This window comes from Musca domestica, unplaced genomic scaffold, assembly GCF_030504385.1.
Source record: "Musca domestica strain aabys unplaced genomic scaffold, Musca_domestica.polishedcontigs.V.1.1 8, whole genome shotgun sequence".
Classification (NCBI taxonomy): Eukaryota; Metazoa; Arthropoda; class Insecta; order Diptera; family Muscidae; genus Musca; species Musca domestica.
This window is the reverse complement of record NW_026712409.1, coordinates 15,772,832-15,797,262: the sequence shown is the minus strand read 5'-3', so window position 1 is coordinate 15,797,262 and position 24,431 is coordinate 15,772,832. Positions and strand designations below refer to the sequence as shown.

Sequence of the window (24,431 nt, the reverse complement as noted above, 5' to 3'; positions counted from 1 at the left end):
CAATCCTCAAGTCGGACATGGTAATGGTGTGGGCCGCCATAACAGCCGATGATCGCTCTACGCTCGTATTAATCGACCGTAACATCAGAATAAATGCCGAATATTATAGCGAAAATATTCTGGAGGGTGTATTAATGCCTTGGGCACGCCAACATTTTGGCCGCAGACCTTGGACATTCCAACAGGACTCAGCAGCATCGCATTCAGCACGCGCCATCCAAGAATGGATACAAAATGAGGTTCCTCGCTTCATTTCCAGCGCACAATGGCCACCAAAATCTCCGGATACCAATCCGTTGGACTATTGTGTCTGGAGAATTTTGGAAAGAAAGGTTGACACTTCGCCGGGAATGGACCAAAATACGGCAGAGGAACATTCGTGCAGCGTGTGGCGGTTTCATTGGCCGTTTGAAGGCCATAATTCGTGCCAAAGGTGACCAATTCGAACAAATCTAAACTTATTCTAAAATTTTAAGCTATTTCTGTCTACCATCTTTATAGCAGATCTGAATAGAATCAGATGTTAATTTCGTGTTTTATGAGCTTCATGGATATTCAAAATTGTGACCCTTTGTGGGGGAGTTACCAGAAGGAGTAGACCGATGTTGGGTCAATAAAAATATTGTGATGTGTTTAATTTTAAGACATTCGGACACTTAGATCACATTTTCTAAGAGTTATAGTTATTTAAAATGTTGAACCTTTGTGTGGCAGGTACTTGATGGAGTGAACCAATATTATTCATCTTCGCACCTGATGTAGAAAATGTTGGGATTTGCAAAGTTGGAGCAAAATCCGATTATCGTTACTCTTTCTGTGCAGAAAATATATTTTTTTGAAAATGTCGACAGAAGGAGTGGACCGATATTGCCCATCTCCGAACTCGATCTAAGTTTGACAACAATATTAAGATGTACCAAGTATGTATCAAATCGGATACTCTCTTCGAGAGTTATCGTGCCCACCAGCCAGACAGTTAGACGGACGGTCGAACATCGGTAGATCGACTCCAAATGTCCTGAAACGGATTTGGTCCAAGGAGACCTAGGATCTGAAACCCTTGGGCACGTTTTGGCCGTATCCTCTACATACCCTCTATATATAATAAATAAACGTTGTTTTTATAAAAACAACAATAAAGGGATAAAGCCTGACCATTTTGCAACAACAAAATATACCTTCTCTTTATATATAAGTATATACCCTCTCTAGCCATCTTGCTGAGGGTAGAAAAATAATGGGCCATTGTCAAAAATTGGTTATTTTAACATTTTTGGTCAATATTTTCATTAACCTAAAGTTTCGATACTTTAACAATTTCATAATTTATGAAATAAGTCCCATACAAAATTGATGTTGTCTATCATTGACCGTTTCCCCAAACACTTGTCTGCCAACTACTAGCGTCGCAAAGGAAATCAATACCCTTGTGGGCCAAGCATTTACATCGCAGATTTTATGCCTCTGGTCTTTGAAAAGTCTTATTATTTTGCTTTACACATTGCCCAACACAAGGAAAGTACGGACTTTGGAAATGATGCCATTACCAAGAATTCGAACGAAATCACACCTGTGTTGCTGTTGTTATTACAGCTGTAGTTTTGACAAAATCTACATTGCACCAATTTCCCCATCTGCCCGACAAAGACTGGCTGAGAAATAATTGCTTATAATTGCAACATCTCTTAGAACTTTTGCCTCATTGAGGTGAAGAGTGGCAATTGCAACAACAACGGCGAATATGTTTACCGTTGCAATTGTCTTGCCGGGGATGTACTTTAATTTTCCACTCATTCCCCACCCACCATAAACACACAAACGCAGGGCAAACAGCACTTTAACCCTCTTAATGAGTTGCGCCCACATCCTTTGTTTGCCTCAGTTATAACAACAACAACAGCAGAAAAACAACCGGAAGCATGGCTGCTTGCACTGCATCAAGTGGTAGGAAAAATAATAATTACAGCTTCTAAGCCGAGCAGACCCCTTACCCCATTACGTTGCCATTAAAATCTGACGAGGACAACAGGCATGCAAGTTTTGAGTTGTTATTGGCAAACACACTCCCTCTCCCATTTTCTCTCTCTCTATCTTTGGCACACATTAAGACGAAATATTTATAAACAAATTAAAAAAAGTTTTTCTTTTTCTTCAATTAGAAGACAAGTTAATTGTATTTTTCCGGGTACTTAACTTGCCGGCATTCAATTTGCACCGAAAGTTTTGGTTAACCAAAGTTCTAGATTAGCTGGAAGTTGAAAGAGAGAGAGAGAGAGAGAGAGAGAGAGGAGGGCCGATAGTTACCCAGCGGATTTTTTAGCACATACATCTTCCATCTGAGACCAATGACAATGTAGGTGCGACCCATCCAAAGCCTGTATACAATTTCTACTTACATTTACACAGCGATGGCCTAGGCCGTCAGACGAGTCCGAAATCTACCGACAATGTAAGCGAATGTTGGATGGGTCCGAAATCGACCGACAATGTAAGCGAATGTTGGATGGGTCCGAAATCTATCAACACTGTAAGCGAAGGTTGGGTGGGTCCGATTCCATCAACGTTTTAGATTGTGGAACTTAAATTTCAGCTAATTTTTTTTATTAAAATGTTCGTATTATAGAACAGTGTTTTCAACAATAAAATAAATATTAGAAATAATGCATAAAAAAGAGATTCATAAAACTTATTCAAAAGACGTGGAAGAAACAAAACTTAAACTAAGGGGAATAAATTAAATTTTTCCAGTTTTTTATTGTAGGACATTGTTCCGAAGTGTCTGGCCTTATACAATTTGAAACAATTTCTAATTTTTGGCGTAATCCTGTTCATTGAATCCTTCACATATGACAGCTTCTGAAATAAGGACAAAAAATATAGAACAAATTTTTAATATTAAACAGTTATACTACTTTTTAAGGTAAAATAATATCACTTTTCAATAAATATGTAAGAAAAAATTTAACTTACCGAAAATGGCCTTGATCCTTAAACGCCTTTTTATTTTGGGTACCGTCGTAGCTGTAAGATAATATTAAAGAAATGTCAATAATCTTGTAGAAGTTTTTAATAAGGCCATCTGGTGAAGTTATAATTTTTACGATACTAACCTGAAAGAAATTAAATTATTAATGGATTTTAACGGAGAGTTTTTAATATTCTTACATATTTTCCAAAATCTTCTACAATTTTGGAATGCATGGAATCTGCTCATTTAAACTTTTTTCAATATTCACAACTTGCACTTTCAAAAACACTTCACAGAATAAAATTTTGCTTTTAAAAAGAAAGAAGCATCAAAAATGAATAACGGTACAACACCGGCTGCAACAACACACAAAACAATACAAAGGCATCCGATTCAGATGCAAGTGCGATGGACACATTTTATTATATTTTGTTTTGTTCTTTAATTCTAATATGGATTTTGTTCCACAATGTAATAGCAATGTGACTCATCCAAATCGGATGCTAGTTGTATGCTATAAACCACTGTTATTTCATTTTTTTTCCTATTGACAAAACAGCATACATTTGGATGGGTATTAAATTGTAATGGCCAGCGGACTGCTGGGTAAATACTGTTACCACCAGTAATTTAATTTTGTGAGAAGGAGAGAAAAAGGAGAGAAAAATCGTTTCGGGAGAAAGGGAAAATGTGTTCTCATTAATAACTTACTCCATGATCTTTTAATGAAGGAAGTCCTGACAGAATACCGGAAGTTAACCAACCAGAAAAATGTTGATAGGGAAAGTGTGTCACTTTCGTTGTATAAAATTTCATTACCAAATAATGACATTTAGGCACCAATATCTACTAAAACAAGTTAACAACTATCAGTCGGTTTTGCCGACACGAAATGTCAATATTTAAGAAGTTATGAGCATTTTAAAATCGGCAATTTTTCTTTTTAAACATCTGCAATCAAAATGACGCTAAAACCCCCGAAATGTCGATATTTAGGGAGTTATGAGCATTTTAAAATAGGTTATTTTTCCTCTTTAAATATCTGCAATCAAAGAGAGAGGAAGGGGAAAATACAACGACTGAATCTAGATCCAGGAAATTTTGCATCAGAGTCGATTGTGGTTCGAAGAGCTTAGCTAAAACGTGATTTTTGATAATTCGTACCAGGAGTGAACGAAACGTACCAAAAAGGTGTCATCTTTGTACTACATTGAGTACTACAACACTTTAAAAATTTAGCTATTGTCGTGAAAAGCCACAACTCGTTAGTCTTCGGTTTGAAGTGCTGGAAAGTCTTGGAAAATCATGGGTTGTCAATAAAACTCAGTTGGGTTCCAGGTCATTACAATATACCAAGTAATGAGACCGCAGATGAACTGACAAGGCTGGTTTTCGAATCAACTGTCATTGAAGTTGAAAACATGGTTAGACCACCCCTTTGCAACTTCTTTCGGGCACTACGGGGTCAGCTGAAAAAACTGCAACCAACTTCAGGCTGCTGTCATTTCTTAGCCACTCGTCCGACAGCTGTTAAAATTATTTCAGTGACAGCTCATTATATTGTTTACAAGCGTATAAAAGCACTTTGGTGAGAATTTTCCAGAAAAAAGTTATTCGTGATGGAATTCAAGCGCGGTAGTGTGATTTCGTTATATTTGGCTGGAAAACAACAAGAGGCTATCGTTAGAGCACTCCAGCATTTAAATGTGAATAAATCTTTTGTGTCTCGTACCATCGCTCGTTACCGTGATACTGGTCAAGGAAGTGGACGCAAAAAAACAGCAACATCAGCAGAAATGGTTCGAAAATTAAATAAGCGACTTGACCCAAAATCGTGTCTCAGTGGCCGAAAAATGGCTCGTGAGCTGAACATTTCGCAATATTCCCTTCGGCAAATATTGAAAAATGAGCTCGGGGTAAAGCCATTGAAATCCCAAAAAGTGCAGGAACTTACACCGCAACAGAAAGAAAATAGACTCAAAAGAGCTAAAGACTTGCTTCGCTTGGCCGAAAGTGGTGAACTGCCGAATTTGGTTTTCTTCGATGAGAAAGCATTCGTTGTCCAGCAGTTTGTAAACAAACAAAATGATCGTGTTTACTTGCCAAGGAGGTCAGCTGAAAATGTGCTCCTTCGTTGGCCACCAAAACTCAAGCGCCGGTCATGGTGATGGTGTGGGCCGCCATAACAGTCGATGGCCGCTCTCCGCTCGTATTAATCGACCGTGGCATCAGAATAAATACCGAATATTATAGCGAACATATTCTGGAGGTTGTATTAAAGCCTTGGGCACGCAAACATTTTGGCCGCAGACCTTGGACATTCCAACAGGACTAGCACTATTGGGCCAAAGAGGTCAGGTGAAAATGTGCACGTTCGCCAGAACTCAAGCCTCAAGCCGGCCATGGTGATGGTGTGGACCGCCATAACAGCCGATGCGACCGCTCGTATTAATCGACCGTGGCATTAGAATAAATGCCGAATATTATCGCTAAAATATTCTGGAGGGTTTATTAAAGCCTTGGGCATGCAAACAGTTTGGCACTCAGAACGCGCCACCCAAGAATGGTTACGAAATGAGGTTCCTCGCTTCATTTCCAGCGCACAATGGCCACCAAAATCTCCGGATACCAATCCGTTTGACTATTGTATCTGGAGTATTTTCGAAAGCAAGGTTGGCACTAAAAAATACCAAAGTGTCGATCACCTCAAGCAAGCGCTTCACCCGGGAATGGGCCAAAATACCGCAGAGCAACATTTGGGCAGCGTGTGACAGTTTCATTGGCCGTTTGAAGTCCATAATTCATGCCAAAGGTGACCAATTCGTACAAATCTAAACTTAGTCTAAAATTTGATGCTATTTCCGACATTTTTGCTTTCATTCAATAAAATTTAGAAAAATGAAATAAAAATTATGGGGTTTTACTTTGTTGCAGTTTTTTTATCTCTCCCTGTATATATACCATAAGAAAAAAAATTCATTGAAAAAAAGATTCTACAAATCCCCAACATGTCCTTGGAAAATATTTAGATTTATATTTATATTTATAATATTTAGAAGCTTAAAATGGTTGTCGGATATAAAAAATGTCCTTGAAAGAAATTAAATATCCAAAATCTATTCAAAACCATATCTCTGATATATTTACTCTTAAATTTTATTTCGAATTATTTTCAAATTATATTTCAAATTTTTGCCCCTCTTTGGAATTGTCTGTTCTCACTTTCCCTTTGGCACATATAAACAACTTATTTTTATTCCCACATTACCCAATAAATATTTATTAAATTCAAATGCCGGAATATTGAAATCGAATAAAAACAACAAAACAAAAACAAGTTCACGTTTTCACGCCACTGGGAAATCAATGATGACTCGCTACCAGAGAGCTTTCACCTGAACGAGGAATGGCAAGCAACGAATATTCTTAATCAGTAAAAATTGTTTAAATTCTCTCGGGTAATTTATTGAAATTCATTGGAAAACAATCCACTTCATTCATTTCTTTCGCCCATCCCTCCCTTCCCACCGCTCTCCCTACTACCAATTAAAATGAAATTTGTGCATCGATGGGGAAAAATACTACCAAGAGGAGAATGTAAGGATGTGTTTGTGTCTGTGTGTGAGAATGGTTTGCTATAATTCATTGACTTACCTCGAATTCCAACGAAGGTGGCATCAAGGTATGCTATTCTAGATGCTGGTGGTTGTTATTTGTTCCCTCTTTCACTGCGGATCCCGAAGTGCATACGGCGTGTTAATGTGACATCAAGATTTATGGTGACATTAAAGCAGGACCTGAAACCAAGTGGAAGACAAACAGTGAGGCAGGCGGCAGCGCGTAAGTAGATGGCGATGATGAAGATGTAAAAACGTACTATTTTATGGCAAAGATTAAAGCACTGCTCCCAAGCTAAGGTATTAACAAATAACGTCAACGACATCATCAACAACGGCAGCAACAACTACTGCTGCTGCTGCTGCTCCTTAAACTACTACAGGAAAACAATAACAGGAAAATGATCGGTAATTGCAATTTGCCGTGCGCCGTGCGCCAAAGGAGCCGAAGAGAAAAGCGTCGCTTTTTAGAAAATTAAATTAAATTGCTCACGGCAAGACGTGAGACGTGAATGCAACACGTCGGCTGTTGCGCCAATCGACAGCAAAATATTGCTTGACTCCTTGAAAATAAAAAAAAAAAAAAAACAAAGAAAAAAAATGCCAACTAAACAACAACAGCAACGACGCAGTCAAGCGTTTTTTCAAAAGGATAACATCGACGATAACATAAGGAAAAGTAGGTCTAACAAAATGGGAATTTCCCTAATGGATGTAATGCACAGTGGTTCGTGGATTTTCCTGAGGAACAATTATTTAAGAAAATATTGGGATTTTTCTTGAAAATTATTTATTCAGGATATTTTATGGAATATTTAAAGGGCCTATCATAAAAAATTGAGTTTTTAAATAATATTTCTTAAGGACTGCTGTGGATTTTTAAAGAGTATTTCCCTTCTCTCCAGTCTTTGAAAAAATATTATTTTTAAAACCTTGAGGAAATATTTCCAGTCCTTGTAAAATATTATGAAATCCTTTGAAAAACATTCATTGTCCCAAATAAAATCCTTAAAAAATAAATCGTTAAAAAAATAATAATGAATACCCTCCACCGTTATATCGGAGCTGTGCGAAGACAATTTTCTGTTACAGGCTATAGCATCCAGTACGAACGTCAAATACGACATCTCAAACAATTTCGGTGGGTATTGTACCTAAACTCGTCAAAATACCGAATATAGGGAGATACTGATATATGGGGCCTATACGAAGACCTGGACCTGCATAGACAATTTTCTGTCACACACTGTAGTTCCCATTACGAACTCTAACTCTATTACGAATTTCAAATACCAAATTTGAAACAATTCCGGTGAATATTGTCGCTAAAATCATCAAAATAACGAATATCGGGAGGTACCGTTATGTGGGAACTATATGAAAACTTGGGCCTACATGGCCCATTTACGAACTTATCCTGCATACTGGAAAAATAAACACGTGTGCAAAATGTTAACCTTCTATCTCAATTCGTTCGAAAGATAGCGTGATTACAACAGACAGATATACAGACGGACATGGCTAAATCGACTTATAATTTTACGCTGATCAAGAATATATAAACTTTGTTGGGTCTGACATGAGTATTTCGAGGAGTTACAAACGGAATGACAAAGTTAATATACCCTCCATAGTATGGTGGAGGGTATAAAAATAATAAATATAATTAAGTTTTTAAAGAACATTTTTCAAGGACTAGAGCAGATTTTTAAAAAATATTTTCTACCCAGTCATTGAAGAATATTTTGAAATCCTTGAGAAAATATTCCTAGTCCTTGGAAAATATTATGAGATTCCTTGAAAAAACCTTCATTGTTCTAAAATAAAATCCTTGAAAAAAAAAATAATATTTCAAAAAATTATTTTTACATTAGAATAATAATTGACGAAAAAACATTCATTGTCCCAAATAAAATCCTTAAAAAATAAATCTTTCAAAAAAAAAAAAAAAATAAATAAAAATTATTTTGAGTTTTTTAAAGAACATTTTTCAAGGACTAAAACAGATTAAAAAAAATATTTTCCACCCAGTCATCGAAGAATATTTTGAAATCCTTGAGAAAATATTCCTAGTTCTTGGAACATATAATAAGATTCCTTGAAAAAAAATCATTGTTCGAAATAAAATCCTTGAAAAAAACAAAAAAATTTTTAATCTTTCCAAAAAATTATTTTTACAACATTGGATTAATATTTGATAAAAATTAAAAATAAATTAATAAAAATCACGGTTATGGTCCTTGAAGTTCCTTTAAGATTATGCCCAACAAATCATATCTGATAGTCCTTGAAAGGATTTTTGTAATATTCCACATCCGACATTTCCTGAAAAAATCCATATCCGAAAAAAGTTTTTTTTTTAAGTACACAATTGTTTCAGATTTTGAAAATAATTCTGATGTCTGAATCATTTGAGATAATCCTTGAAAAAATACTTTTATACGAAATTCAAATAATAAATAAAAAAACTGCAACAAAGTCAAGCGCCATAATTTTTACATTTTTTTAAATTTTATTGAATGAAAGCAAAAATTGTCGGAAATAACATCAAATTTTAGAATAAGTTTAGATTTGTTCGAATTGGTCACCTTTGGCACGAATTATGGCCTTCAAATGGCCAATGAAATCGTCACACACTGCCCGAATATTGCTCTGCGGTATTTTGGCCCATTCCCTGCGAATCGCTTGCCTGAGGTGATCGCCACTTTGGTATTTTTTAGTGCCAACATTACTTTCCAAAATACTCCAGACACAATAGTCCAACGGATTGGTAGTATCCGGAGATTTTGGTGGCCATTGTGCGCTGGAAATGAAGTGAGGAACCTAATTTTGTAACCATTCTTAGGTGGCGAGTGTTGAGTGCGATGGTGCTGAGTCTTGTTGGAATGTACAAGGTCTGCAGCCAAAATATTTGCGTGCCCAAGGCTTTAATACACCCTCCAAAATAATTTCGCCACGGTCGATAAATACGAGCGGAGAGCGACCATCGGCTATTATGGCGGCCTACACCATCGCCATGGCCGGCGCTGGTGGCCAACCGAAGGTACACAATTTCAGCAGACCTCTTTGGCAAGTAAACACCACCGTCTATAAATCGAGTGGAGAGCGACCATGTTTTTTTTCATCTTACCCTGTAGTGTGTGGGGTTGAGATTTGGAGGTGGCAGTGACAATTCTGACCCGTTGTGTGGGAGGTACTACAAGGAGTGATCCGATATATTCCATCTTCGCACCTGATCTTGTATTAATAGCAATATTGAGATATGCCACATTTGAAAGGAATCAGATGCCCATTTTGCCCTTTTTAAGGGTTATGGTTATTCAAAAATTTTATCCGCTGTGATTGAGGTAGCAGAATTAGTAATCCGTGATATTAGTTTTTCATACCAGATATTGTGCTAGTACAAATTTTGGGATGTGCCAAAGTTGAAAACAATCGAAATCTTCTTTCATATTTTACAAGAGTTATAATTATTCATAGTTTTGACCCTTTTGTGGTGGAGATACTTGATGGGTGGGCCGATATAGTCCATTTTCCCACCTGCCCTACAACTGATAAAAATATTGGGATTTGCAAAGTAAGATGATACTTTTTTGTTCTATAAGGTAAATCATTTTCTGTGACCATTTGGACCTTTTGTGGGTGAGGTACCAGAAGGAGTGGACTGATATTGCCCATCTCTGAAGCCGATCTAAATTTGATAATAATATTACGGGATACCGAGATCATTGACATTGCTAGATCAACTCCAAATGTCCTGAGACGCATTTGGTGCAAAGAGACCTAGGGTCTCAAACCGTTACTTCGATAAGGACGTTTTGGCCGTACCCAAATGATATATTCCTCTCTAGCCATATAGGCTGAGGGTATAAAAACATAGACGCCTGCTTCCCCTTTAGGAAATATTTTTAAAAATTTTAGGAAATATTAAAAAAAGGTTTTTCGGCACTCCTTAAAAAATATTTTAAATAATTTATATTTATAATTTATTTATTTATTGTTGTTTTTATAAAAACAACGTTTGTTTATTAGTGGAGAACGAAAAATTCCAAGTCTGATAATCCTTAAATTTTTTTTTATATAATTCTCGTTTTGGATAGCCCTATTTTTAAAAATGTGTTTAAATACACATTTTCGTGATTGATAGTCGTTGAATATATTATTTTATAAAATCCTACTCTGATAGTCCTAAGAAAAATTATTTCAAATTATCCTCAGTGAATATTCATTGAAAAAAATGAATATATTTTCTTTCAATTTCTGGTTTTGAGGTCTGGTAGTCCTTGAAACAATTTATTTCTTCTCCTCATTTAATACACAAGCTAATATGTATTAGTTGTCAAAATAAATTGATAAGGGTTGTAACATATATTTTTCTCAAAGCTATAAAAAAGTCAACTCCAACTGTCAGCAAAATGTTCGGATATTTAAATCAACAACAAAACATCTATCAATATTGAAAACTTCTTTCGCTTTTGCAATTCCATTCAAAGGGAATTATAATTAAAAGGAATTTAATTAATTATAATTTAAAGACACAACCCTTTGTGTCAAGTTTCTTCGTTTTTGGCGAAGAATTCCTTATGCCTCCCCCCTCGCACCATTGTTGTAAATATTTATTTGTCTCAACAACTTATTCATTAAAATTTGATTAATTACAGCTCCAAACTTAATGATGAGGGTGGCCCATTGAATTTCCGTTAATGATATCTCGGAGAGGACGACATGAATGCTGACAACCACACGACTGAAAGGCGATTCCTTGGAATTACAAGGAAGTTTTGTTAAGCGGATGTCGATGCATAACACTTGTTGGTATTTGGGGAGGGGTGAGAGGGGGGAATTTTCAATTTCAAAAAAATATATAGAGAAATTAAATTACATTACAAATTAAATGTGGACAAATATTAAGTTTTCTCAACAAAGGCGTTTCTTATTCACTTGTGACATAATTAGCCGATTTTAGACCATATCCTTTATGATTTTTATTTTTATATACGAATGACCTATCTGTTATACATGTAGAACAATATAAAGACTATTTTCGACAGAGAATATTTAAAAAATATTTATTACTAATTTTGTTTCTTTCATTTTGTAAAACACTGTGCTCGCGACATCATTAAAATATGCGTCCTTAACTAGCGTTGACTCGTGAAAGGATAATGTGGATGGAAATCAAGTCAATGAGAAATCGATAAACTTAATGTGTCATGACAAAGAAAGAAACGCGATAATGTATGTTAAGATGTTTAAACTAGGGAATTCGATTGGGAATAATACTCAAAAAATTTAGGGATTTAATTTTTGAAAAAATAGTTTTCCAAGGACCTTCGCAATCGTAGATTTTTTTAAGAATATTTTTTAAGGACCACCACAATTGTGGACTTTTCAAAGACTATTTTTTAAAAACCACACACATTTCTCAAAATAATACTTTCTCAAGGACTCATACAGAGTCGGAATTTTACAGGACATTTTTTCCAGTGTGGAATTTTTAAATGCTATTCCTTTAAACGGATTTCTTAAAAATAATTTTTTAAACGTGAATTTCTGAGAGGATATTTTATCAGGCATTGGTTTTTAACGACATTTTTGCAAAGACGATTTATTTGTAAAATATTATTTAAGGACATGATTTTTTGAAGAATCTTTTATCAAGGACGTGGCTTTTTGAAAGATATTTTTCAAGAACTTGGATTTTAAGGATGTGGATTTTTAAAGGATATGTGTTCAAGGACGTGGATTTTTAAAAGAATATTTTTCAAGAACTTGGATTTTAAGGATGTGGATTTTTAAAGGATATGTGTTCAAGGACGTGGATTTTTAAAAGAATATTTTTCAAGAACTTGGATTTTAAGGATGTGGATTTTTAAAGGATATGTGTTCAAGGACGTGGATTTTTAAAAGAATATTTTTCAAGAACTTGGATTTTAAGGATGTGGATTTTTAAAGGATATGTGTTCAAGGACGTGGATTTTTAAAAGAATATTTTTCAAGCACTAGGATTTTTAAGGACGTGGATTTCTGAAAAATATTTTTCAAGGACTTGGATTTTTAAGCACGTCGATTTTTCAAAAATGTTATTTAAGGACAATGATCTTTTTAAAATTCTTGTATCAAGGACGTGGATTTTTAAGGATATTTGTTCAAGGACGAGGATTTTTAACGGACGTGTATTTTTAAGGATATTTGTTCAAGGACGAGGATTTTTAACGGACGTGTATTTTTAAGGATATTTGTTTAAGAAGTGTGGATTTTAAAGGATATTTGTTGAAGGACGTGGATTTTTAAAGAATATTTGTTCAAGGACTTGGTTTTTTAAGGACGTCGATTTTTAAAGAATATTTGTTCAAGGACTTGGTTTTTTAAGGACGTCGATTTTTAAAGAATATTTGTTCAAGGACTTGGTTTTTTAAGGACGTCGATTTTTAAAGAATATTTGTTCAAGGACTTGGTTTTTTAAGGACGTGGATTTTTAAAGAATATTTGTTCAAGGACTTGGTTTTTTAAGGACGTGGAGTTTTAAAGAATATTTGTTCAAGGACTTGGTTTTTTAAGGACGTGGATTTTTAAAGAATATTTGTTCAAGGACTTGGTTTTTTAAGGACTTCGATTTTTTAAGACATGCATTTTTAAGGACTTGGATTTTTAAAGACGTAGATTTTTAAAGAATATTTTGAAGGACTTGGATTTTAAAGGATGTGGATTTTTAAAAAATATTCAAATTTCAAGGACCTGAATTTTTAATGACATAGATTTTTGAGAATATTTTTCAAGGACTTGGATTTTTAAAGTCATGAATTTTTGAAAAATATTATTTAAGGAAAAAGGAAAGCTTCTCAAGAACTTGGATTTCTAAGGAAGAGGATTTTAAAACAAAAATTTTCAAGGACGTGGATTTTTAAAGAATATTTTTCAAGGACGTGGATTTTTAAAGAATATTTTTCAAAGACGTGGATTTTTAAAATATATTAGTTCAAAGACATGGATCTTTAAAAAAATATTTGTTCAAGGACGTGGAATTTAAAAAAATATATATGTTCAAGGACGTGACATTTAAAAAAAATATTTGTTCAAGGACGTGGAATTTAAAAACAATATTTGTTCAAGGACGTGGATATTGAATATTTGTTCAAAGGACGTAGAATTTAAAAAAAAATTGTTCAAGGACGTCGATTTAAAAAAATATTTGTTCAAGGACGTGTTAAATAAACGTGGATTTTTTAAGGATATTTTTTAAAGAACCTTCAGACCAAAAAACGTGCTTTTTTTAAGAATATTCAAGAACTTGAATTTTTAAGGACACGGATTTTTGAAGAATTTTTTCCAAAGAATATTTTTAAAGAACATGGGTTTTTTTAAAGAACACGGATTTTTTAAAATTGTTTTAAGGAAATTAATTTTTTAGGTTTTTTTAAGGACGAGGATCATTTAATTTACGTGTTTTCAAACATGGATTTCTTAATAACTATTTTAAGGAATATTTGTTCAAAAGTGAATACGTAAAGGATATGTTTTCAAAAATGGATTTTGAAAGGATGTTTTTTAAAAGTTGATTTGTTAAATGAGAGTTTTGTAAAAAAATATTTTTTCAAGAGTATTTATACTTAAGAATTTTTAAAGGACATCTTTTTATTCGCCATCAAAAAAAAAGGTTTTAAGTATATTATTTTTTTAAATTTAAACAAGTTAAAAAGCAGTAAGTTCGGCCGGGCCGAACTTTTAATACCCTCCACCATTTGCAACGAATTTGGAAATTTTCAATAAATAAAATCCTTAAAAAATTCTGTTAAAATTTTAAAAATACCGAATATAGCCGTTATATTGGGGTCTATACGACGTGGACATACATAGGCATTGTTGGTCATAAGCCATTACCATATTCAAATTCGAAACTTGAAATAAACGGTGAACAATGTAGCTAAAATCATCAAAATACCGAATATATGGAGGTACCGTTATATGGGGGCTATACGAAGACCTGGACCCGCACAGACAATTTTCTGTCACAGACTGTAGTTCCCATAACGAACTTCAAATACCAATACAAAAAACAATTCTGGTGAATAATGTCGCTAAAATCATCAAAATACCGAATATAGGGAGGTACCGTTATATGGGGGCTATACGAAGACGTGGACCTGCATGGATAATTTTCCGTCTTAGGGTGTAGTATCCATTTTGAACTTCAAATACCAAATTTAAAACAATTCCCGTGAATAATGTCGCTAAAATCATCAAAATACCGAATATAGGGAGGTACCGTTATATGGGGGCTATATGAAAACGTGGACCTACATGGCCCATTTACGAACTTAACCTGCCTACTGGAAAAATAATCATGTGTGCAAAATTTTAGCCACCTACCTCAATTCATTCGAAAGATAGCGTGATTACAACAGACAGACGGACAGACAGACAGACAGACAGACGGACAGACAGACGGACATCGCTAAATCGACTTAGAATTTTACGCTGATCAAGAATATATATACTTTGTTGGGTCTGATATGAGTATTTCGAGGAGTTACAAACGGAATGACAAAGTTAATATACCCTCCATAGTATGGTGGAGGGTATAAAACTAAAAATATATCTTAAATCCCATAATTCTCATATTTTCCTCCATTTGCCATCCTTTCAATTGAACCCTGAACATACGCCTACATACTACATACATAAAAAAGGGAAAACAAGACCCGAAGGATATTATTTCAAGTAGTTGTTGTTTATGTAGTTTGTTTTACAATCAACAACATGTACCTGACAATACTGCCAACCAATCCCCCATCACTCGTCCTTTTGCCATCACCCGTTATCTTCTTATTTTCCATATTTTTATGCGAATTCGAAATGAGATACATATTGTGCCACAACTCGTGTTGCATGAACCGGAGCGCTGTTGTAAAAATAGTTTTGTATTCTTGTGCGTCAGGATGTCGGCGACATCATCCGCATCTCGGGCACAATTTAAAACGCAACGTAGCGTCCAATGTGTCACAAGGGGGGAATTTAACGCAACTACAATTTCTCTTCGTCAAAGAGCTTTTGTTTTTTGATTTCGAAAAATATGTTGATACGAGGGGGTGGTGGTGGGTGAACATAAATCGCAGGATGATATATTAATAGATGTTTTCTTATTAGAACACATAAATAACACAGGTGAGAGATTGATATTTATGGAAAATTTTCCGAACGACCAAACGCTTTAAAAGTAAATGTTAAAGGAAAAGCAATTCCAAGGGCTAAAGTACCAGCGAACCTGGATTTTGAAAAAAATATTTCTTCCAAGGAATTTTTAAAAATATTTTATCAAGCCTGGATTTTCAAAGCAATTTGTTTCCGAGGACCAAAGGTTGATTTTTAAGACCATCGGACCTTAGGCAATATTTTATCCAAGGACTAACGGACCAACAAATTTTAATGTTAAAGGACTTTTTCCAAGGAACAACAATTTTGTAGGCAATTTTTTTCAAGACAAAGACAAAAGGGATACGTGGATTTTTACAGAATATTTTTTTCCAAGGACTATAGGACCAAGGAAAGAAAGGGGAACATTTACAGAAAATGTTCTCCAAGGATTAACAAAGGAATGGCAACATGGATTTTCAAAGAACAAATTTTCCAAGGATCGAAGGATCAAGGAGAATATTTAAAGACAAGCAAGAAAAGTAAACGTAGATTTTTAGAGAAAAAAATCCATGGATTAAAGGTCCAAGAAAGGAAATGAAACGTGGATTTTTAAAGAACTTTTTTTCAAAGGACTAAAGGACCAAGAAAAGAAAGGAAATGTGATTTTTTTAAAGAACATTTTTCAAAGGACTAAAGGGTCAAGGAAAAAAAGGAAACGTGTATTTTTAAAGAACATTTTTTACAAGGACTAAAGGGCCAAGATAATAAAGGAAACGTGGATTTGTAAGGAACATTTATTCCAAGGACTAAAGGACCGATGAAAGAAAGGAAACGTAGATTTTTAAGAAACATTTTTTCAAAGGACCAAGGAAATAAAGAAAACGTGTATTTTTAAAGAACATTTTCCAAGGGCTAAGGGACCAAGGAAAGAAAGGAACGTTGATTTTTTTAGAAAAAAATTTCCAAGGACTAAGAAATTAAAGGAAACGTGGATTTTTAAAGAACAATTTTTTCCAAGGACTAAAGGACCAAGGAAAGAAAAGAAACACGGATTTGTAAAGAACATTTTCTCCAAGGACTATAGGACCAAGGAAAGAAAGGAAACGCAGATTTTTAAAGAACATTTTTTCCAAGGACCAGAGGACCAAGGAAAGAAAGTAAAGATGGATTTTTAAGGTAATTTTTTCCAAGGACTAAAGGACCAAGATAATAAAGGAAACATGGATTTTTATAGAATATTTATTCCAAGGACTAAAGAACCCAGGAAAGAGAGGAAACGTGGATTTTTACAGAATATTTTTCCAAGGACTAAGGGACCAAGAAAAGAAACGATACGAGGATTTTTACAGAATATTTTTTCCAAGGACTAAAGGACCAAGGAAAGAAAGGATACGTGCATTTTTAAGAAACATTTTTTCCAAGGACTAAAGTACCAAGGAAAGAAAGGAAACGTAGATTTTTAAAGAACATTTTTTCAAAGGACCAAGGAAATAAAGAAAACATGTATTTTTAAAGAACATTCTTCCAAGGGCTAAGGGATCAAGGAAAGAAAAAATTTTCCAATTACTAAGAAATTTAAGGGAAACGTGTATTTTTAAAGAACATTTTTTTCCAATGACTAAAGGACCAAGGAAAGAAAAGAAACACGGATTTGTAAAGAACATTTTTTCCAAGGACTAAAGGACCAAGGAAAGAAAGGAAACCCAGATTTTTAAAGAACATTTTTTCCAAGGAACAGAGGACCAAGGAAAGAAAGTAAAGATGGATTTTTAAGGACAAATTTTCCAAGGACTAAAGAACCAAGGAAAGAAAGAAAACGTGGATTTTTAAAGAACATTTTTTCCAAGGACTAAAGAACCCAGGAAAGAAAGGAAACGTGGATTTTTACAGAATATTTTTTCCAAGGACTAAAGGACCAAGGAAAGAATGAAAACGTGGATTTTTAAAGAACATTTTTTCCAAGGACTAAAGAACCCAGGAATGAAAGGAAACGTGGATTTTTACAGAATATTTTTTCCAAGGACTAAAGGACCAAGGAAAGAAAGGATACGTGGATTTTTAAAGAATATTTTTTCCAAGGACTATAGGACCAAGGAAAGAAAGGATAAGTGGATTTTTAAGGAACATTTTTCCCAAGGACCAAACAATTTTCGAATTTTTTTCCAAGGATCGAAAGATCAATAAAAGAATGAAACAAGAATTTTTAAAAAAAATATTTTTTCCAAGGACCTAACTATTTACCAATATTTTCCAAGGATTAAAGGATCGAGGAAGGAAAGGAAACGTGGATCTAAAAAAATCCAAGGATTAAAGGGCCAAGGAATGAACAGATTCCTGGATTTTTAAAGAAAAATGTTTAAAGGATCAAGGAAGGAAAGGAAACGTTGAGTTAAAAAAATGCAAGGATTAAAGGGCCAATGAATGGACAGAATCCTGGATTTAAAAAAAAAAATTTAATGATCAAGGAAGGAAAGGAAAATTTGTTTTTTTTTTTTTTTTAAGTAAAAAATTCCTAGCGACTACAAAACGCATATTTCTAAAGCAAATTTTGTTCGAGGAAAAATAGGGCAGACGTGGATTTTAATGAAAAGCTGTCCAAGGATCGAACAACCATCAAACGTGGATTTGAAAAAAAAATCCAAGGACAATTTAAAAAAATTCTAGGACCCAATTATCACCAAGCGTGGATTTAAAAAAAAAATCAAGGACTAAACGTAGAAAAAATTTCCAAGGACCATATGTGGATTTTTAATAAAATGGGTTTTCCAAGAACCAAGAATCCTTCAAACGCAATTTTTTTTAAAAAACATTTTTCCAAGGACCTCCAGAACAATGAACTTCATTTTTTTTAACATTTTATCTTCAAGGAATTCATCATTCCAGTTGATTTCATATTATTCATTCAAGCATGTGTAGTGTTTGTGTGTGTCTATAATCCATAAAAGAGGAGCTTAATAATTCCATGGAAAATTTTTAATTTGTATTGTTTATTTGATATGCAGCCGTTCGCAGAAGACTTACTTATGGCTTGTGGGAATTCAGTGGAATTCTATGTTTTTTGTTTTGCACCGATGAGCACCCCTTTTTCCCCGAAACAAAAACGACAAAGAGAGTATTTTCATTCATGACACTGCATGTCTAACCGAAGGGGGAAAAGCGACTTGTTACTCGTCTAAATACTTGAGAGGATGGATCTGGCATATTATATTCAATTCTCATGACACTATAACGTAAAAGGATGTTTAAAAATTACATTAGGTGAGGCAGGAACGAATTCTTGATACCCTTCGCCATTTAGAAAATTTATTTTTCCTTCAAAACTTCGTCTGCCCTGATGTCCTTGAAATAGTATTTTAATAAAAAAAATCCACAATGTGAATTCTTACAGAAAAAGGACCAAACGCTGATTTTTAAACTCAATTTCTTCCAAGGGCCAGACGTGGGGTTTTAAAGAAAAAAAACATCGGTTTTTAAGAACATCAAAGACTTAAACACGGAATTTTTAAGAAATGATAACCTTTTCTATAGAAAATTTTGTCATCGATGATGTTTTCTATAGAAAATTGCGTCATCGATTATGTTTTCTATAAAAAATTTCGTCATCGATGATGTTTTCTATAAAAAATTTCGTCATCGATGATTTTTCTATAGAAAATTTTGTCATCGATGATGTTTTCTACAGAAAATTTTGTCATCGATGATGTTTTCTATAGAAAATTTCCTCATCGATGATGTTTTCTATAGAGAATTTCGGCATCGACGATATTTTCTATAGAAAATTTCCTCATCGATGATGTTTTCTATAGAAAATTGCGTCATCGATTATGTTTTCTATAAAAAATTTCGTCATCGATGATGTTTTCTATAAAAAATTTCGTCATCGATGATTTTTCTATAGAAAATTTTGTCATCGATGATGTTTTCTACAGAAAATTTTGTCATCGATGATGTTTTCTATAGAAAATTTCCTCATCGATGATGTTTTCTATAGAAAATTTCGGCATCGATGATGTTTTCTATAAAAAATTTCGGCATCGATGATGTTTTCTATAGAAAATTTCGGCATCGATGATGTTTTCTATAGAAAATTTCGGCATCGATGATATTTTCTATAGAAAATTTCGGGCCTCGTTATCGTTACGATGTCGTACCAGATCCTTAATTCTGCAGCAGCGGTGGTCAGGTGCCGTAGGTTTGTAGATCATAGCCTGGCATGGAATAACTCCAAATGTCCAAAATCGATTTTGGATCCAAAGCCGAAATTATCCAGGAGTCCCCTTTTTGGGTGTATCAAATTATGTGTACCCTCTGTTGTGACCAGGCTAAGGGTATATAAACTACCAAAATATCGTATACTCCATTTAAAAAAATCCAACTGGTGGTGGTTTGAGCGGCGAATATACTGTGGGTTTGTGAAAAGAAACCTAATTCTGGAAACGTAGGTTTTAGGTGTCCCTCAGGTTCTAAGAAGCTGTCCTGATAATTGGTGGCGGCCCCCTTTGTTTTGTCTTAACTTATGGGACAATTTTCGACTAAATCGGATAATTCCTTAAAAAATGAAGGTCACCAATTCAGGCACTGTTTAAGATCCAGCTGGTACTAGTTTGGACCTCGGATTAACTATTGGTCTGTAAAATGAGACTTAATTGTAAATTCGCGAGTGTAAAGTGCCTCAGATTCTAGCCTGATAGTTGGCTCGCTTGTGGTAGCATTGCAGTGGCTGTGGTTAGACCCAATCGCGGTAAGAAATAAAATGCAAATGTGGAGTTGGATTAATAACCGGATGCCTAGCACAAGACTGGAGTTTTCCATGGTGTTCCACTTCAAACCAAGGAAGGGACCAATTTTTTTCCCTGCTAGGATACTGAAGAAAGGTGTTTTTGATATTGTGCCTCTATTTAAACCTGTGTTTTGACCCCAGTAAGTTCAAGCGGTCATAGCAGGTATTTCCATTAATTTACACCATTTCCTCCCCTTGAACCTGACCACACGTATGGTCACCAAATATCCCTATCGTTACCAACGATACGACGATACAGAGAAAAGGGGGTTTTGGTATTGTGCCTCTATCTAAACCTGTGTCTGACCCCGGTAGGGTCAGGCGGTTATAGCAGGTATTTCCGATAATTTTCACCATTTCCTCCCCTTCAAAGTGACCACATGTATGGTCACCAAATGTCCCTTTATACCGCTCCATGAATATTTCAATATGTTACAAACGATACGACACAAAGATGCTACCCTCCGTGTCATGGTGGAGGGTACGCAAAAAAAAACAACCTCCCCATCAATGTCATCTGCATTATTTCCATTAACAAGATGTTACCAGCTGTTTGGTCTTACAACACAGCTTAGTTACACAGATACACGTAGGTTACGATACGCGTGTATGTGTGTCTGGTAACTTTCTTTGACAAAGGTACCAGAGGTAACAAATACACCGGGTAAAAGGTGCTTAGGTAAAAACTGCCACAAGGCTAACTTCGACCACGAAGCGAAGCGAGCAGAAGAACACGGTAAAAGGAAATATATGAACATCACGTCTACTCGCCTTTCACCATGGCAGTTTAGTGTTGTTGTTCTTGTTGTTGCTATCAGCAGACACTTGTCTGTTGGCACAAGCAGCCGTGGCAGTACATTATTACAAATGAAGTTTTATTGTTAAGTCTTCCGCAAACCTATTAGTTGTCACAGCAACAACATAAACCCCATCCACACCCAGCCTCCTACTCCTCTGCATCGTGTCGGTTTGAAGTTGACAGGCAAGTGAACGCGATGGATGCGGTGCCATCATCAACATCATTCTGAGCAGCAGCATCACAAAAATGGGACATTTAAATTCATCACCATATGTGAGTGGTGTGTGTGTGTGTGATGTTGTGCTCCATCGGCCGCTCGAGATCACGTCCATCGACTGAATAATACATCAATTTAACTTTAACACTTTTTAGCGGCTGTGCCATTTGTTATCATTGTCAGCAAAAGCCTTCGAATAAATACCTGCAAGCAGGCAGGCATTGATTCGTATTTGTAAAATGAACCATTGAAAATGTTAAATTGAAGAAAACCAAGTAAAAAAGTATCAGTCGGTTTTGCCGATAGAAGTATACCCCCAGTCTTGAGTTATGATTATTTAAACTGTCCGACCGATATATTCCATCTTCACAGCTGATCTTGTGTTAGTAGAAATAATGGAATGTGTGAAATATGAAGAGAACCGGATACTTATTTCGGATTTTATGATCGTTTTGGTTATTCCAAACTTCGACCCTATGTGGAGGAGGTACCAGAAGTCCGATCTGTACCATCTTTATAACAGATCTTGTGTTGATAGAAATATTGAGATGTGTCATATCTGAATAGAATCGGATGTTACTTTCGGGTTATTCGTGGATATTAAATTTTTTAACACTTTGTGGGGAGATACCAGAATGAGTGGACCGATATATTCCATTTTCACACCAGACCTTGGTTCAATAAAAATATTGTGATGTTTGTAATTTGGAGAGAACCAGATGCTTATTTCGGATTTTATTTTCGTTTTGGTTATTCAAAACGTCGACCCTTTGTGGAGGAGGTACCTGAAGCAATGGTCCGATCCTCTACCATCTTTATAACAGATCTTGTGTTGATAGAAATATTGAGATGTGTCATGTCTGAATAGAATCGGATGTTACTTTCGGGTTTTTTGAGCTTCGTGGATATTCAAAATTTTAACCCTTTGTGGGGGGGGGGTACCAGAAGGAGTGGACCAATATATTCCATCTTCACACCAGACCTTGGGTTAATAAAAATATTGTGATGTTTGTAATTTGTAGATAACCAGATGCTTATTTCGGATTTTATGATCGTTTTGGTTATTCAAAACGTCGACCCTTTGTGGAGGATGTAGTAAGCCTGAATGGAATCGGATGTTCATTTCGCGATTTATGAGCTTCATAGATATTAAAAATGTTGACCCTTTGTGGGGGAGGTACCAGAAGGAGTGGACCGGAGGTACCTGAAGGAATGCTCCGACCTTCTTCCAACTTTATAACAGATCTTGTGTTGACAGAAATATTGAGATGTGTCATGTCTGAATGGAATCGGATGTTAATTTCGGGTTTTTAGCTTCGTGGATATTCAAAATTTTGACCCTTTGTGGGGAGGTACCAGAAGGAGTGGACCGATATATTCCATTTTCACACAAGACCTTGGGTTAATACAAATATTGTGATGTGTGTAATTTGGAGATAACCAGATGGTTATTTCAGATTTTATGATCGTTTTGGTTATTCAAAAGGTCGGCCCTTTGTGGAGGAGGTACCAGAAGCAATGGTCCGATCTGTGTCATCTTTATAACAGATCTTGTGTTGATGGAAATATTGAGATGTACGTAGTCTGAATAGAATCGGATTTTAATTTCGCGATTTATGAGCTACATGGATATTCAAAATTTTGACCCTTTTGTGGGGGAGGTACCAGAAGGTGTGGACCGATATATTCCATCTTCACACCAGACCTTGGGTTGATAAAAATATTGTGATGTGTATATTTTGGAGAGAATCAGATGCTTATTTCGGGTTTTATGATCGTTTTGGTTATTCAAAACGTCGATTCTTTGTGGAGGAGGTACCAGAAGCAATGGTCCGATCTGTACCATTTTTATTACAGATCTGGTGTTTATAGAAATATTAAGATGTGTCATGTCTGAATGGAATCGGATGCTAATTTGGCGATTTATGAGCTACATGGATATTCAAAACTTTGACCCTTTGTGGAGGAGGTACCAGAAGGATAAAAATATTGTTGTGTGTAATTTGAAGACAATCGGACTCTTACATCACATTTTATAAGAGTTATAATTATTCGAAATTTTGACCGTTTGTGGGGGAGGTACTTGTTGGAGTAGGCTGATATTTTTCATTTCTGCACCTGACCAAGCACCAACGAAAAGATTAAGATTAACAAAATTTCTACATGATCGAATGATCCTTTCTCTTTCTATGAGGTAAATAATTTTCTTTGAGAAAGTTGACCTTTTGTGCGGGATGTACCAGAAGGAGTGTACCGATATTGCCCATCTCCGAACTCGATCTAATCTGGACAATAATATTACGATGTACCAAGATTGGACCAAATCGGCTACTCCCTTTGAGAGTTATCGTGTACACCAGCAAGACGGACATTGCTAGATTGACTCCAAATGTTCTGAAACGGATTTGGTCCAAAAAGACCTGGGGTCTAAAATCGTTATAACATTTTATGCTGCCAAAACGCGCCTAGTCGAAGGGTTTTGGCAGTATAAAATGATATACACCCTATCTAGCCGTATGGCTGAACGTATAAAAATGTGATTTTTTAACTTGAATCCAAAAACCTCAGACCAACGCCAGAATGGTTGGAAAGTTATACATTCCATTCCAAATTTTCTTCCGTAGTTTGTTTTTTTGCTGCCACAAACTGGTAAAATGTTTTCTAATGCGGTAGAGACGGAGGCCACAAAAACCTGCTAAACTCCATGCCTATGAAGTAGGTAAGGTCACCTAATAAGTGTCAGCATGCTGTAAAGAATTATACTCCTTGTCGGTCCGCCTCTGTCTGTTGTGTATGACTACCTCCTCATACAGTGGCAAACCTCCGAAATCGTCTTGCTTGCTCGAAGTCTAGTCCCACATAAACTGGCAGTGGCAATCACAGCCAGTCCGGTAGAAAAAATTAGTATAGATGTT

The 24,431-nt window shown here is 35.3% G+C and overlaps 1 protein-coding gene across 2 annotated transcripts in view; it reads right to left on the bottom strand.

Moving 5' to 3' along the window:
• The window catches only part of LOC101899842 (G-protein coupled receptor dmsr-1), a 455,946-nt gene that overhangs the window by 72,227 nt on the left and 359,288 nt on the right, over window positions 1-24,431 (bottom strand). For both annotated transcript variants that reach the window (XM_059130806.1, XM_005177084.4), the window contains one exon: window positions 6,623-6,765. The gene's annotated coding sequence lies outside the window, so the exon portion shown is untranslated. The remainder of the gene's footprint in view (window positions 1-6,622; window positions 6,766-24,431) is intronic.